At 38.2% G+C, this 15,493-nt stretch overlaps 1 long non-coding RNA gene across 1 annotated transcript in view; it reads right to left on the bottom strand.

Annotated features, from left to right (window-relative positions):
* Positions 1-14,962: 14,962 nt before the first annotated feature.
* Positions 14,963-15,493, bottom strand: part of LOC116664932 — a 125,299-nt gene continuing 124,768 nt past the window's right edge. The window contains exon 3 of the long non-coding RNA XR_004321480.1: positions 14,963-15,147. This is a non-coding gene — a long non-coding RNA (uncharacterized LOC116664932). The remainder of the gene's footprint in view (positions 15,148-15,493) is intronic.

Consider the following 15,493-nt stretch of genomic DNA (forward strand, 5'->3'; position numbering starts at 1 on the left):
GTAAGGGGAAGGAGGGAGTAGGGCGCTGTTGTGGTTGATGGACTGAATAAGTCAAGGGTCCTCTGAAGCAAGCAGGTCTTGGAGCTCCCCAACGACCTCCTAGTGACACCTACTACTGAAAAAAAAAACCTGCCAGGGGAATGTAGCCGCAAGGGTGACAACTTGAGACATTCGGTAGTTTACCTTCTCATGAATAGAAATGCTGTCTGAGAAACTTGTTGGGCAGAACATTTGAAGCTTCTTCTATGGTCCTTACACAAAGGAAACTGGCTTTCAGCTAATGATGAAAACATGTTGGTTATGATTTCTCCTTTGAAGTCCAACTTCCCTAAAACAAGACTTCAGGAAATGGCATGTAGGTGTCATGAAGTTTTTATTAACCTGTATAGGGCAGTTGCCCCCAGGATTTGCTCTAAATCTTTTCAGGACAGAATAGCTGCACCATTTCATGTGAACAACATCCTTCATCTACATTATTCCAAAATTCTGGTATATTCTGTGGCTTTCTGGAGAATGCAAGCCCCACCTCTCGGAACTTATCTCACCCCACCTTTGCCAGTGTTCATTATACACCAGCCTCATAGATTATTTCTGTTTCTCAAACGTTTGAAATTGGTCCCCACCTTAGAGTCTTTGTATGTGCTGCTCCTATGGAAAGGAATGCTTTTCCCTAAGTGATCTTGCTGGCACTGTCTTTCCATCCAGATTTCAGATGGGAAATCAGTCCTCAGAGAGAGGAGCACTTACAGTTGTCCCACAGTTCTTAGCACATTATTTCATTTTTGTGGTAACAGTCATGATTCTCTGAAATCATTTATTACCTTTTAATGGTTTTCTTCCCATTGCTCCATGAGAGTCTTGTCTGCCTTTTATAAGAGATTTTAGTTTCGACAGCACTTTCAGGTTTACAGAAAAACTGTGCAGATAGTACAGAGGGTTCCCATGTGCCTCTCTCTCCATCTCTCCTCTCTCACACACAGTTTCTCCTGTTACTAATAACTTACATCAATATAATACATTTGTTGTAATTAATGAACCAATATTGATATATTACTATTAACTAAAGTTTACCATTTATTCAGATTTCCTTAGTTTTTACCTAATGTCCTTTTCTGTTCCAGAATCCCATCCAGGATAACGTATTATATTTAGTTAACCTGTTTACTTGGGCTCCTTTCCACTGTGACAGTTTCTCAGACTTTCCTTGTGGTCCGCCTTTCTGACTGCAGGTTGCTAATGCAGAGAACAGTGTTTGCCATATACCAGGTACTCAAAATATCTACTGAGTGTGTGTGAATGAACTAACAGCTTGAGTGAAGAATTCACAATTGGTATTAGGGTACTTTGCATTTGTTTGTCACTTTACAATGTACGAAATGCATTCATTTATTTCATTCACTCCCCTAATATTCCCATGAGGTGGGCCGGAAGTTAGTGAATTGCCTTTGGTACAGGAAAACTGAGATTGCACTTAGGTTCCCTGATGATCCTATTCTTTCTACAACCCCAGGAGAAAGGATGGACCTAGGAAGAAAATAATGATGGGGTCACTTTTATCTCAGGTGGTGGGTAAATCAAATGACAAAAGTGTCTATAATCTTCACTGAAATACAATACAACAAAACTTGAATAAACAATCACAACATACAATAGATAGATAGATGGATGATAGACAGATTGATAATTCGTGCTTCACATTTAGGTCAAACTGACTTTACAGACGTACTTTTTTTTTCAACAAACATCTAGACTTGTATTTGCTGAGTGAATGTTTAATGACTCCTTACTATACATACATTGTTAAGGTTTAATTGGAAAATATAACTCATTAGCCTAAGGCAAAATTTTAAGAAGTGGCACCAGAGTAGAATTGTTGTAGCTTTGGTAAGACATGTTATACTTGTTAATCCTGGTAACAGCAACAGTTAGTGGGGTAACAGTTATTCAATTACTTCATTTCTGGGTTAAAGAGCAATCAAACGTTTCAAAGATAGAATGTTAAATTCTAAGATTTTTACGGGGATTACTTCTTTATTGTGAATAATGGTATGGACTCTCACAACTGGAAGGGACTTCTGTAATTGAACCCTCTCATTTTACAGGTGAGGATGCAAAAAGCTGAAAAGAGGCTGAGTAACTTCCTAAAGTTAACACCAAGTTGTTGGTAAAAGTGAATCTTTCCTCAGGTATTTTAGTTTCTATTCCACTGTTCTTTCACTTCATCAAATTAATTCATCAGTTTAATATCTGAATCAAAGGAGTTGGAATGGAGTTGTTATTCTAGTAATAAAGCTCTGCTCTTTAATGTAAGTGTAACCATTCATTTCCTTTTAAAAAGTGGTGGATCAATTCTTAATGATGAGCAAATACTTTAACTTCTACCTATCAAAACTGTGTTGGATGGAAAAGGGCATGATTCTTCATGTTTTATGGAAAACTATAAAGGAGGAGGAACATATCTGTGACAATCAACATGTCTATTGAATTTTCATTCTATTTCTCCTCAAGAGAAAAACTAGTAACCTCTGTAGATGCTTCCAAAATAGAAAAGGTATTCCAGAATAATGAAGTATTTTAGATACCAAATCAATACTTGCCATATTTGAGTGACACAATGATTAAAAATACCATTATAAATAAGCAAGAAACATGAAAAGTGCTCTAGATGGTAAAGAATGGGTGGGACTTGATACTACTGTTACCATCCTCCTCTATGGCAGGAATTTATAATGCAATGACCAAGCCAACTCAAAGGCAGTGAATGTTATTTTTCAGTTTCACGTGAGGTGTATAATTCCTCCTGACCTAATTTAAAAAGCATAGTTTAAGTAAGTAAGTAAGTAAGTAAGTAAGTAAGTAAGTAAGTAAATAAATAAATAAATAAATAAATAAATAAATAAATGGCTTATTTGGAGGGAAATGCTATAGCTCAAAATGTTCTATGGCATTTGGTAACAGAGAGTAGGTTTATATCGTAAGAATGGGGAAACCCTACTGATTCAGGAAAAGAGAAAGAGAAAGAGAAAGATTTTTGTTGTTGTCAACAAATTAAGTTACTTCAGACTTCTGACTAAGGAGGTTCTTGGAGACCAATATGTCCAACAGAGATGATAACCTGGACATAAAATAAGAACTGTGATAAGACTCCTGGGGTGACACCCCAGCTCTGTTTTACCCTCTCAGCCAAGGTAAGCATGAAGGATTGTCATGATTAGGGGAAGGCAAACTCCCAGTTAGGTGAGGAAGTAACAGCTATCGATAGAGTTACGCTGTGATGTGCCTTCCTATTTAATGAACTGATGTATTTATAAGTAATGTAGGTTATTTTTTCATTCTAACTTACCAACACAGGCACCAACTTGTTCATTTTTGTTAAGAAACTAAAAGATCCAAGGTCATGGTATTTGCTCAAGGACAACATGTGAGCTATCTACAGCAAGGGTCTTGCGGAACCTGTATGGTAAATTAGTCAGTCAGTCAAGGAGTTACCAGTTATCGGGTTTTCTCTACGTCTGTGGTTTGGGAAATACAAAGAAAGCCATAGTTACTGCTGACAAAAAGTTTAAAATTAAATCTTAGATAATAAATTAGAAAGTCATCTTTCAGGTGACTTTGGGCAGGTCACTTAACTTTTCAGTCTTCCCTTGTTGCAAGAATACAATGAGAAGTGTGCTTTTAGAAGAATCATAGCGTAATGTTTAAGACCATACATTCTGGACACAAACCAAACTACATTTGATTCTTGGTCAACATTTACCAATTATCTGATGTAACCTTTCCATGATGCCTGATATATATAAGTGCTCCATAAACAGATGACAGATCAGTTTCACTAAACATAAACTAATCAGAGAGTTACCTGTAAGTGCGAAGAAATTTTTGAGTCTGTTACTACAAATAAAAGTTTTCTAGGCTAACTCATGAAATTGGTGCATATTATATGAGAAAGAAAAAAATTCATCATTATCTATGAAAATTGCAAATATGCACATCTAACAACAAAACTGTGAAGTACTGTAGCAATAACAGAATAACACAATAGCACAGGGATGTTCATGGCTGATTATTCGAAATAGCAAAGGTTTAGGAAAAGTTTAAATTTCTCTAATAAAAATTATAATTGCTAGTTTATTGAGTACTAACTATATTCTAAGTATTATTATAAGTTTTTTAAAATTAATAACTTATTTCTCATAAAACCCCTATGGAGTAGGTACCCTATTTAAATTATAGTCATATCAAATAATTATGTATATTTATACATCCTATCCTGAAATGTTGTTCAAACAAAAATAAGCAAGACACACACACACACACACACACAGATTGTCAGATTGGATTTAAAAAATAACCCAATAATAGATTTCATATAAGAGATTCAGTTTAAATATAAGTACACAGAAAAGCTAACAGTAAAAGGATAGAAAAAGATATACTATTCAGACAAAATTAAACAAAAGTCAATTATATTTATATACCAATAATAAAAACATAGAAAATAAAATATTAAAAATTATTCACCTACAAAAGAAGAAAATATATCAAGAGCTTGACAAAAAAATCAAACAAAAGATATTTAAAGGTTCTATACTAAGTTCTACAAAACATTATTAAGATCAACTAAATACTTAAATAAATGGGGGCATACACTGTGTTGTTGGGTTGGAAGACTGAATAGTCTAAAGAAGTCAGTTCTCTGATTGGATCCAAATCAGTCCAAAACTGACCTATACAATCAATGCAATCTCAATCACTATCATAGCCAGGGTGTGTGTGAGTGTGTGTGCGTATGTGTTTGTGTAATTTGAAAAGCTGATTCTAAAATATATGCAGAATGTGGAGGGTTAAGAACAGCCAATACAATCTTGAAGAGTATAACTTGAAGATGTAAACTACCAGACATAGCGATGACTAACAATTTGATGTTGGTGCAAAAACAGACAATAAACCAATGGAACAGACTAGGATTCAGAAACAAATCCAAACACATAGGGTCACCTGATGTTTGACAAAGATGACACTACAGTGCAATGGGGAAAGGAAAACAATTATTTTTTTCAATAAGTGGTGCTGGGTCAATTGGATATCCATTTGGAAACAAATGAATGTTGAACCTTTTATCTCACACCATTGATAAAATTCAATTCTAGTTGGATTGTAGATCTAAATGTGAAAGGTAAAAAAATAAAGCTTTTAGGAGAAAACTTAGGAGCATATGTCATGACCTTGGAATAGGCAAAGATTTCTTAAACAGGGCAGAAAAACACTAATCATAAAAAAAGGATAAATTGGATTACATTAAAATTAAGAACTTCTGGTCATCAAAAGACACCATTAGGGAAGGAAAAGGCAAGCAAGAGTGGTAGAAATTATTTGCACAACATATATCAGACAAAGAATTCATATTTAGCATATGAAGGGCTCCTACAAAACAACAAAGAAAGCAAATGACCCAAAATAAAAATGGGTAAAATTACATAACACTGAACAAAAGATTACCAAGTGGGCACAGGAAAGCAGAGAAATGCACATTTTATCTGCAGTGAGATACCTCTTTCATGCTCTTCAAGGTGGCTAAGCTTAAAACACAGGCGATATCAATAGTACTAAGAATGTGGAGCAACTGAAACTAATTTACACTTCTGGTGGAAGTATAAGTTGGTACAATCACCCTGAAAAAATATTTGGCAGTATCACCTGAAGCTGACTACATACATTCCTATAAAAGCATATCCAGTTCTTTGTCCTGCTACCATAATGAATAAGCATATGTATCACTTACACAGAGACGAGGAAATAATTTGCACCCTGAGATACTGCAAATGTAATAGGGCTGCCTGTGCAGTTCTGGGACTCAAATTAAATAAAACCTTGAACAATTCCTATAAGGCTTGCCTGCCTTGCAAAACAATTTTATCTCTCAATTTTGTGATACTGATATCTGAAAACAGACCATGACCTTGTGGATATGGTAGTCATGCAAGAAAGTTGAACTTTCCCACCATGAATTGATGAATCAACTAATGTAAACTTGGAAATCTTGAGGGTCTTTTCCCATTCAAATAACCTCTTGGTTTTTGGTTTTCATGAGCCTTCTGAAGTCTGAATCCTTTTACCACTTTGCAAATAAACTTATTCTTTTCTTCTTCAAATCTACAAATCTTCTTTTGACAATCTTAAGACACAGTAATTCAATTCCTAGTTATATGACCAACAGATGAATGCATATGGTTAACAGACATGTATGACTATTCACAGGAGAACATGAATAAATCAACTGTAGTATAAAATGGATAGAATAGAATGAATAAATGAATTGTCACTTATATACTCAATGGAACACTATATAACATGAGAATGAACAAGTTATTGTTGTAAGCAACAGAGCTCCATCTCATAAATATAATTTTGAGCAAAAGAATCCAGACACACAAAATACTTTATGATTTCATTTATATAAAAATTTAAAATAGGATCTTTTATCTATAGGTCAAGATGTCAGGCTGCTGAGATATGGTTACCATTAGAGGTGGATAATGATTAGCTTGAGTGATTCGTGTGTGCTGGTAATAATCTTGCTTGACCCATGTGCTGGTTACATGGATGTATTTACTTTATGAAAATTCATCAAAGTTTACATTTAAGATCTGTGCACTTTTCTGTAAGGATGTCATACTTAAAAATAGAGCTTATTGTTAAATGAAAAAGGACACAGACTGATGATGGAGAGACGAAAGCATGTGAGGTGGCATGCTGGTGTGAGAAGCAGCTCAGTGCTCATGAGGGAAGTTGGTCTGGCTGGTGTGGAGAACAGAAGCTGTGCGTGTGTGAAAGAAAAAGAAGCTGAACAAGTTTCTTAGAATCTTTCAGATCCAGGAAGAATTTGGTCAGGGATGATGGAGATGTTGGGTGATGGGTTGATCCTTAAGCAACAAAACCTACGCATCATGGAACATGGATGACTCCAGATATTGGAATGCATCTTGACCCAGTGATTCTGGCAGTTTTTACATGAAATGGAAGGTCATTAACACTTTGGAGCCTTTTGGGATGGGTGTTGGGGTGGGTGGTCATCTGAATTAGTCAGGAGAAATAAAGAATTAAATTTCCACAAGAATAAGAAGAGACTTGGGTCTGTAGTGAGAGGAAAGCAAAGGGGAGTCAATGTGTTGGGTCAAGGTTCTGGTCTTTGCCAAGGGTTGATAAGCAATACATTTTCAGCTGCATTGTTTCTTGTCTCTTCCAATCTGGCCCATGATTAAACTGACTACCTTAATACAGCTAAACATTTTGTGTATGTAATATGCTTAAATAATGGGTGTGAATGTAACTAAAGCAGGTTACACAACTCCAGGTTTATTTGCTGGAGTTTCCAGACTATAATATGCAAATACATGAATCATCACACAGCATCATAATGATCAGCAGCTCCTCTACACTCAGACACTGGGAAAATAGAATAAAAAATAAAATGTTAGGTCCTCAAAACAGCTGACAACATACATGGAGATATAAGGCTACCACACAGAACACCATGGAGTGGGTGTAAGAATGACTTTCCCGAGTCTCTCTCTTGTGAAGAGCTAGCACGAGTGCCCGGCAAAGGATCTCAGCTTTGTGAAGGGACCATGGAGTATGGCACCAGGAAACATTGGGAGAATTTTCTTGACAACACTTCTGGAACTGCATGTATCTTTATGTTACAGTCATACTTAGACCATTCATGGTATTGAATGTAAGTTTCTGCATAGGTGTGAGGACTAATTATAATTTTCCAGTATATTCAGGAAGGATACCAGCATGATAACTTTAAGCAAAAAAAACCTACGCATCATGGAACACAGAGGATTCCAGATATTGGAACTCATCTCGACCCAGTGATCCTGGCAGTTTTTACATGAAATGGAAGTTCAGTAACACTTCAGAGCCCTATGGGGTGCCTCTTGCTGATCATAACACAGATAGAAGATGTGCCCACTCTCTCACTCTAAAAGGAACAACTGACTTGGCACAAACTATGAGAATCAAGAAGTAGTAAATTCCCCTCTCAAAACTAGCAAAGCATCTATCAGATATGGAGTCCAGCTTGGAGGTGAGTTTTTGGGTTTTAGTGCCCTGGCAGGCAGCAAAGATTATGAAGATGGATTTGCAAGCAGATATAAGGACCAGAAGAGATTTCCAAAAATATCTGGGAGGAGTCACCAGGAGAAAAGACTAGGCTGCCTTCCAGTGGCAGAACTCAGAGCTTCAAAGTTGGAGGCATTCACGTAAATCTCACTCCACCCATTTCTTCAACAGATATTTATTGAGAATCTGTTCCCATGCCAGGCATGATTCTAGTCCCTGGGGCTATGACTATGAATACTATAGAGAAGGGGTCTGCTTTCAAAGAGATTATATTCTTACTGAGAGAGAGAATATAAACTTGAAAAAGAACATGTAAGTTAAGGAAAAGGCAATTAAAGAAAAAAAAAATGGCAAAGCATGGAGTGCCTGGAATAGGGCAGGTCCTTTTGGGAGGGCTGCTGGCCAGGCTGCTCTGCAGACTTAAAACAATGAGAAGGAGGCAGCAGTGAGAAGATGCGGGGGAGAATCAACAGCACAGCTTCGAGAAGTCTTGTTCATGCTGGTTACGGTAGCACTGGGGAATTTACTTGACTTGACAGGGTCACTGTTGGAACGAATAAACAAAAACTGTCACCAGAGTTTCTTAGGGAAGTCCTATAGCCTCTGATGTATGCTAATGGGTGCCCTGGAGTCAAGGAGAAAGACAATTAGAGAAAAGGTGTGAAGTCAGCGTTGCCCTTACATTGAGAACGTGTCTGAGGACAGCCTATCCAAAGACACTCCTTAGCTCTACCCCAATAAACACATGCAGAGCTAAAATAATCCCTGAATCTTGTGTGACTGCAGCTCTCAACGTGCACTGAAACACCTTTACCAATGCAACCAGATTCAATGTTACTACAGAGGCCTCACGTTTCAGTGGAAAGAGCCCAGGCTCAGAGTTTTAAGCTCTGAGTTCAGGTCTTGGCTCTCCCTGGCAAAATTAAGTAAACTGAGACAAGCTACTTAATCTTTCTGAGTCTCAGGTTCTTTACCTGTAACCAGAAGGATGACACTAAGACCATGGGGTTATTGCAATAATGACACGAGATCAATACCTATAAAAATGCTTTGTTCATTCCAAAGCATGATGCAAATATTTGTCATCAGAATTTATTCATCCTTAACCACCTATCCCAATGTATTTAAGACAATCCTCTTAAATATCTACTACCATAGATATATCCTTTAAATCCTCTCTTTCTCTATGAACTGTCAACCAAGAAGAGCTGACTAGCACCTTTAGATGTAGCATCTGACTCTGGCTTCTCTCCATAAGAACAAATTAATTCTCAATTTGTTGGTTCAGTTTGCTGTGTTTATCCAGTGCATTGCGCACAAGCTCAGGGCACCATTCCATTCATCCCTAAGCAATTCACATTAGAAATATTAGAGCCACGCCTCATTCATTCACCTCTGTTTCCGATGGAGCCTGTGGCCATTCCTGACTCACCATTCCGTGTCTTCAAAATGAGAAGGAGGAGGACTGCAGCAGGAATGTTTCTTATGACGGTAGCCAAGGACCACGGCAATTCAACGTACTCACTGATAAGGTGTCCTACTGTGGGTTATACTTTTCTAGTCTGCTATCTTCCTCTAAGTTTCTCTTAAGTTTTTCTGGGAATATATGAGTTACTACTTTCCAAAAAATGAATTACAGGGCTACCCATCTCTGAAAACAAAGTATACACGGACAGTGCAGCTTCAAGTAAACCTTGCACTTTTAGTATGAAATGATTGCAAAGAACAGAACCTCCACAGATGGTTTCAACCAAATATGGATAAATAGGGATTGCCAGGCCACATATCGACTGCCCAGCTTTACAATAAGACTTATGATCTAATATCAAAGCAAAAGGATTCAAAAGGGAAAAGGGTTCCAGGTGCTCAACATATTTATAAGGAAGTTAGACATGTGCCTTTCAGCCAGGTGGTGCCAGGGCTGTTCCATCATACAGAATTGAGTCGTGGCATCTGGCTTCTGTGAGAAGTTAATGGCACCTGGGCTCACATTCACCTGGTGTTTTTGTTTCCTATTGCTGTTGTAACAAATTATTAATACTTAGAGGCTTATAACAACACAATCTTACAGTTCTGAAGGTCAGAAGTTTAGCCTTTAAGGGCTAAAATCAAAATGTTGGCAAGGCTGGTTCCTTACGGAGGATCTAGGGGGAATCAATTCCATGGCTCTTCCAGCTTTCAAAGACGGCCAGCATTCCTTGGCTTGTGGTACATCACTACAACCTCTGCTTCTGTGACCACACTGCCTACTCCTACTACTCACTTTGATCTCTTGCCTCTCTCTTATAAGGACCCTTGTGGTTACACTGAGCCCACCCAGACAATTCAGGATAATCTCCCTATCTCAAGATCCTAAATTTAATCACATCCACATAGCCCCTTTTGCCATATTAGGTGACATTCACAGACTTTTTTTTTTTCTTAATTTATAGATTCTTGCTTGACATTAGGATGTGGCCATCTCTGGGCACCATTATTCCTGTTTTTGATTACCTGGTTCAGACTGTCCTGCCTAGCTGCGGATGAGAGGAATCTTCTAAGCAGAGGAGAAAAAAAAGCTCAGACTGGCTTAAATTGACAGACAGTAGCCATATTTTCTTCTTTTCTCTATTCCAGGATATTAGCTAGTTCTGAACACAAAATAGGTGCCCAAATAACAAAGAGTGCTAGTTGTCCCCCAATGGGCATTTCGTATTTTATCCTCTGTTAACAGAATGCCCTGGTTTAGTTGAGTGCAAGGCTGCTTGCCATTAGGTGTTTTCAAGTTCTGCCTAATGGGAGCAGAAGAGGTATAGTGTACACAACTTCCACACTGTGCTCCTAGAGCAAAACAGTGAGCCCTTTTTCCCTTTCCCCTTCCTTCTTGCCAGTTGAAATTAAGAGGAGATAATGGGATTGAAACCATTGCACTAGATTGTGGAATGGATGCCAGGAGCTGCGGACCAAGTAGATGGAGCTGGGGTCCTCACCAGGGGGGAGCTGTTCTATCACCCTGGGCTTGTTTGTACACAGACTACTTACAGCCAAGTGAATTAGAAAGAAAGAAACTCTCTTGCTTGGCCCTTTGTTACAGGAGCCAAACTCATATCCAACCATAATTCTCAATGTATGAACCTGATATTGAAGCAAACTGTTTCTCTCCTCAGCTTTGCCACTAAATGGACATATGATCCCACATGGATCAGTATGCCTCTCTGAACCTTGGTTTCTTTAGCTGGAAAATAGAGATGATAATAATATGTACCTCATGTGTTGCAAATATTGAAATGAGAGTGGACATGTGGCCATCATCTGTGAACTCCAAGGCACTTTACAAATATAAAGGTTGAAAGATTAAAATGTAATTTCTGATTCTTCCTCAAACATGCTTGGCTTTTTAACATTTTATTGTCTAAAAGGCTCTGCCAATTTTCTCATTGACTTTCACTTATTTAATAAGGTCAGCAGTATAATTTGTAGAACAAATGCAAACTTTTTTCTTCTAGGACTTAATAAGTATGCTTATTTTGAATAGAAAAAAAATGAGATCTATTATTATTTTTTTTGAATTAGCCTTTGTAACAGCGTTTGCTCACCACAGTATAGGGGCATAAAACTAACCCTTCCTTCCACCCTTGTGAATTCTTAGCTAGGGCTCCTGTAACAAAACACAGATTAAGAGGAGAAAAGCATACACATTTATTTAATGTAAGTTTGACCTGACATGGGAGCCCTCACAAGGAAATGAAGACCCAAAGACCCAGTTAGAGTTGAGTGTTTATATACTGAATTGGACAGAGTAGTAAACCATGAAAATGCAGTTAAACAAAGGGGCTTGGGCGAGGGCAGTCAATGGTGGAAAAGTAACCAGGAAGATGAAGGTTAGTTTAACAAGGCTTGTTTGTACAAATTTTTCTCTACTTCAACTTCCCCTCTTTGGTGATAATAATGTTAGTTTGCTCCTGGTATAGGGTGGACAACTTCCATGTGCCATTTTACCTTCTTCTCATCAGAGCACCCACTCTGCATCTGCAAAATGATCCCTGTGCCAGAGTTTCAGGTGGCATAGTTTGCACACTTCACCAGGCTTAAACAAAGTCTGTTCCTCCATCAGTGACCATGTAAGAGAACATGGATTCTGAATGAATAACTTTAAAAGGAAATGTGAATGGCTGTGTGCTGGATGGGGTTAGAGGTCAAATTACAGGAACCAGGACTGGTCACTTCGAGTGTCAGAGTGTTAATAACCAACCCTTTCCACAGGAACACCCTGCCCAGGAAGCAGGGAGACTCTGGTGTTCTCAGTATTGTGCTTTGCCTCCCAGCCTCAGATCTCTGAGCTCTGGGTTAGCCAGAGCTTAAACTCTATGCCCAGAATGTGCCTATAGCAGAGTTTAAAGAGCACAAATGTAGAAGGGCACAGGCTGGCTGCTAGACACGTTCTCTAGTGTCCCAGTGGCCATCTGGGTTTGGATCAGGGACTCGCACTGGCCAAGCAAGGATGCTATAGACCCCTCAGGCTGACTTTTTGATTACTCCTTATCCTTTGTTTCCGTTCCTTTCCATTCTACACTCCATGGGACCAGAGATATGGCAAAATAAAAGGAGGACTTCAGAACCAATGAAAGAGGGTAAAACTGAACTCTTATATTTTTGGCAGCAGTAGTGCTTAATAAAGGCTTTATCAATGTGTAATATGGCAGGAGAGTGAAGTGAGTATATGGTTTCTTTTGTTATCCTCTTGTCTGTATGTAAGACTCACGCTTGCGTTTTTTTCTTTTCTTAACTGAAGTTTCTCATTAGCAAATTTTATCATGTTTTTGTGCAAATTTAAAGACAATCCTTAACAGGTAACTGAATTTCAGATTTGCAACTCAGTGGTCACACACAGGTTTTCTCTGTTCCTTTTGTGTTTGCCCTATATTGGGCACCTTTTGGGAGCTGTTACACATGCAAAGGGTTGTTCTTCCAAATGAATAACAAACTGGTGCATGCAAAACCACCCAGGACACTGTAATTACAAACTGGAAGCTCATAATTGGTGCATGAACCATTTCCTTTATGAGTTGCTGGTCTTTATTCACAATTTTTCTCATTGGAAGGGCCGTGTCTTCTGGCTCTACCTTTAATAATGATGATAATCATAATAACTGTAATAATGCAGCATTACTTTCTAATTACAAAGAAAATTTCTTCTCAAGAGCTCAAAGCACTTCATAGACATTATCTCATTCGTTCTCACAACCTTTCTGTGCTGCTCGTCAGTCACTAGCCTGATCATATTAACAAGATGGTCATGTTCCACTTCACAACATCTCATGAGGCCAAGATGGCAAGGGGAAGCGTCACACCTCCCAAACTCTAGCAGACACTTTCAGCTATTTCTGAATAGTCTTTATCATGCAACTTTAGCCATCAGGAATGAGATACAAAGCATTACATGACGGAGCACCTCCATGGAAGAGAACTTTTTATGGTTTGGGCATGTCCTTAGAAGGTGTCCCTATGTCAACAGAGAACCCCCAAATAAACAAATTCACCCTAGTGCTCATGACGTATTACTGCTGCTCTTTCACACAGTGGAGCCTAATATGTTGATCAATCCTCCAAAACAGGGCTCAGCAAATTGTGTAGCTCACAGGCCAAATCTAGCTAAGAATAGTTTTTATGTTTTTAAATGATTACATGTGTGAAATAGTAATGCAAGTCCCTAAACAGTATCCTGGATTTTGCCTCTCAGACCTCCAAGTGTAAAATACTTACCACATGTTTCTTTAAAAGTTTGCCAACCCTTACTCCAGAAAAGAGGACACAGACACAAAGGCCTGGACAGTGGGAGGTGAACAGAATGGGTGATCCCTGAGGCATCCCAGGGCACAGAGAGGAAAGGTTCTGATGCTTAGATACATAAGGCACCTAACAGAAGACGGTCGGACCTGGCCATGAATTGCTGGTGTTCTATATGCCTGTATAATTTCTCAGTGAGATAATTCCTTGGGTCTTAACCATACTTTTCCCACAAGCGCTTGTTCTGTACATCTCTAATGCGGCTACACTGAGTGATATTTCTTTGTTTCCTTTTGAGGTTCAGATCTTTCAAGCCAATTGTCTGCCACACAATTGCTGAGTGTGTATTTTTAACTGTATGCATTGCTTGTGTCTGGGCTGTTTTATCTGTACTAGAAAAAAAGGATTAAAAGCATAGTGATGACACATCTTAGAGGTGTTTACTAATCTTTATAGTCAGTGAGTAAGCAATGGGTGTGGTAGTTTTGACCTGTTCATGTTCACATGGTGTTTCGCTTTTCTGATCTCTCAGCTTTGGTTGAAGCCCTGATCTAAGTTTCAAGGCATTTCATATTCAGAACCATTTTAGAGATAGAGTTTGATTAAAAAAAAAAACCAAAAAACCCAAGGAAAGGATAGACTGGTTGCTGAGCTTGGTGGTCCAGGGTCACAAAGGATTGTTGGATTATTTGTTCCATTTCTGAGGTTGGCACTGACGTTTCTGATCTCCTAGGTCCCCGTGTACATCTCAGATTGGCATTTTGATTACCTTTTCCCTTCCTGTTCATTATTCCCTTTGTTGGACCAAAACGATGGAAGAATAAAATGAGAATTTGGGAACAAGGTAATAGTTGGATGCATATATTATGAAATCAGCTTTAGTTTAGTGAAGTTTTATAAGCAGTTAATACAGTGGGAGAGTGGCTTTCAGCACTGACTTTTGGGTCCTGTCTTCTGTCAGCTAAATAAATAGTAAATAGAGTTGATCTCTGACAATGAAGGAATAAAGCAAGGCTAAGCACATGTTCCTCAGGCACAGTGTTCTCAGTATGTGAGTATGTCACAACAACAAGTCCAGTCCTACCTGTGAGTCTGGATACTGAATATCACGGGCAGACTTTACCTTGTCTTATCCTCACTTGCGTTACAGAGCAGAAGGATGAGATGATACCAGTTGCTGGAGGAAGAGTCAATAGAAGAAACCCACGGTATATGACTTTGACTGTAAAAGGGATTAGTCACCAGTCATGGCACCTGTAAACCAAGAAAACATTTTTCATGGCAGCATATAGCAGAAGACAGGAGGCAATTTGTAAAAATAATTATTGGAAATCAGTGTTAAAATTCTATTTGAAATTTTAAAAAGTAACCTTGGCTATGATTCCAAAAGCACAGGCAACAAAATAAAAAAGAGATAAACTGGACTTCATCAAAATTAAGACCTTCTGTGTAATAACAGATACTTTCAAAAAAGCGAAAAGACAACCTATAGAATGGGAGAAAATATTTGCAAGTTTTATGTCTGATGAGGAATTTACATCCAGAATATATGAAGAGCTGCTACAACTTAACAACAACAAAAACAAACAATCCAATTTAA

The sequence above is a fragment of the Camelus ferus genome, chromosome 7 (genome assembly GCF_009834535.1).
Source record: "Camelus ferus isolate YT-003-E chromosome 7, BCGSAC_Cfer_1.0, whole genome shotgun sequence".
NCBI classification, from domain to species: domain Eukaryota; kingdom Metazoa; phylum Chordata; class Mammalia; order Artiodactyla; family Camelidae; genus Camelus; species Camelus ferus.